Source organism: Octopus bimaculoides, chromosome 13 (assembly GCF_046866305.1).
Source record: "Octopus bimaculoides isolate indiv1 chromosome 13, ASM4686630v1, whole genome shotgun sequence".
Lineage (NCBI taxonomy): Eukaryota > Metazoa > Mollusca > Cephalopoda > Octopoda > Octopodidae > Octopus > Octopus bimaculoides.
This window is the reverse complement of record NC_142940.1, coordinates 399,711-402,210: the sequence shown is the minus strand read 5'-3', so window position 1 is coordinate 402,210 and position 2,500 is coordinate 399,711. Positions and strand designations below refer to the sequence as shown.

Sequence of the window (2,500 nt, the reverse complement as noted above, 5' to 3'; positions counted from 1 at the left end):
ACACACAATGAATGCTTTTAGGTTTCTACGAAAATGTTCAAGAGACTTCCTAGAGATAACCTCCTCATTAAAGGTGGAATGGCCTTTTACGAGTTGGTTTGTGTGAACGGTGTGCCACAAAACAGCAACGTCCATTACTTCGTGCCACAGCAGTTTAAACGAGAAACGGAGAAGGAGGTCGGGGCAGGAAGTAACGGATTTTGCTGTCAGAATTAAAAAAAAAAACAAATTTCAAGCACCTGTGTGTGTGGTACACACACACACACACACACACACACATTTTTGTGTGTGTGTGTGTGTATGTATACGTCTATGTGGTAGGGCGTATGTGACTAGTGGCTGTCATTGGAGATTAACTGCCGGAATTGAAAGTTGTTTGTGAAATAACGAATCTCTCTCTCTCTCTCTCTCTCTCTCTCTCTATATATATATATATATATATATATATATATATATATATGTTTATATATGTATATCCTAATACAGAGGCATATAAGCCTTCGACAGAAAAATTGATAAGTATGCGTAGGAATTGAACCCACGCCTCATATATGTATGTATGAATACACACACATTTGAATAGACAGGCAACTTAATTATTATCTTCGCATATGTGTGTGAATGTATATATATATGTGTGTGTGTGTGTGTATATATGTATGTATACATGTACGATATTTTTCTCTTACTGTTTAATCTTTGTTTCTGTAACCTTTTATTTTCCCATTAAGGAAAGGGTGACAGAAGCAGGGACAAAAATAAGGTACGAGGCACGGGTGCGCGCACGCGTGCACACACACACACACGTATTTTTTCGTGTATGCGTGTGTGTGTGTGTATGAAGAACAAATATTTATATATGATTATTAACGTCACTGTTTTGACGTCCACTCTTCCATGTTTGCATGGAGCAGACGAAATTCATTGGCGCAATTTTTTTAACGACCGGATGCCTTTTCTGTTGCCCAGATGTCACTTTACTATCATTCCTGCCACCTCCTTTGTTCAAATTCTCTTTCTACAAGTAATTATTGATCCCATCCACCCAAGCACAGTAACTGAATCAGTTCAGATTAGGACATCTCACAACTATATCTATTCATTTCATCATGGCATCCAGTTGACTGCTTATTGCTTACCACCAAACACTGTTTGGAAACCCTTGTCCTTAATCTTACAAGGAACATCCACTGCTCCTTGGATTATTTTGACAAGAGCTCTGACTCTTCTGCAGTATAGTCACAGCACATCTTGCCCCTTCAAACTCCACCCTTCCCTCGCTGGCCAGAATCTTTGCTAACCTGATCATCTCCATCATTACACCAATCCAATATGTTGGTGCATCAGAACCCTGTGACTATCAACTGCTTTCCATATACCATCGACTCATCAGTACTGGAACCCTTAAAAGGACCTTTCTTCCCATCAAATGCTCACCCCATCCCAGCTGTCTATCAGACTTGAAGTCACTTGAAAGTGGTTGTGCAGCCTGTATCATCCAGGACTCTTGTCCTGTTGCTTTTACCAGATCTTCCACCAAAGGCAACAGATGAAGGTGCACCCCCCCACACACACACACACACTTGACAGGGTAGCTACCAGCATAGTGGCCTCACTTCCTTCATTTTCCTGATTGAAGGTTATCACTATATGACCAGTCTAGTTACATTTGAGCTCCTTGCAACTTCTGACTACGTGCAGCCAACAACATCTGAACCATTACCTTTGAATTGTCACACTCACTCCCTTTCTTTCCTCTTCCAACCCCTTACTGCTTTCAGCTTGCCATCTCATTGCGCTTTGACCCACTCTAGCGACTGCCACATCATTAGCATTCTAGCTCAGGTCTCTAAATCCCCTGTAGCCATGGTCTCAAAGTCCGGCAACTACTGTAGTTCTATCAAAATATGATCAAGGAAACCTGTTGTAAATGCCAGCCTAACTGTCCCCTCCAGCCCTTTTCCAGAGTATCCAGCCAGTTCCACTAACCTTCTGACCTTATTGAACACACCTCCCTGTCCCCCAGTCCATCTTGCTCTTCTCAGCTTGTCATTGGCCACAAATGTTCCCTCAATAAAAACTTCTTTTAAATTGGCATCTATTTTTCCCCGCATCTACCTGAGTTTCTTCACTCATTTCTGCATGCAATCACAATACTGGTTTCTCTAAATCACTAAATCCCTGTAGTTGCACAATCGACCTAACCTTCTCCCCCCCCCCCCATGTCACTTCATCTCTCTCTCTTTCTCCTCTAAATGTTCTTATCACCTTGCACATGCTCATGTAGTTATGAGCTGAATAAGCTTGTAAGGAGGATTAGGTGAACAGCGAAAAACAACTCAAGGCATCAAGTGACATCACAAGAGGAAGTTTGTTCCATGTGGGGATTGTTTCTTCACACTCCTTGTTCTCCCCGTCTCTACCTACTACTGACACCTGGTTCTGTTAAAAAAGAGGAAGGACCCCTACACATGGCTGACTTTGCCTTCATTCCCCCCAC

The 2,500-nt window shown here is 42.1% G+C and overlaps 1 protein-coding gene across 8 annotated transcripts in view; it reads left to right on the top strand.

Annotated features, from left to right (window-relative positions):
* The window catches only part of LOC106871438 (E3 ubiquitin-protein ligase MARCHF4), a 59,355-nt gene that overhangs the window by 8,802 nt on the left and 48,053 nt on the right, over nt 1-2,500 (top strand). The window lies entirely within an intron of this gene.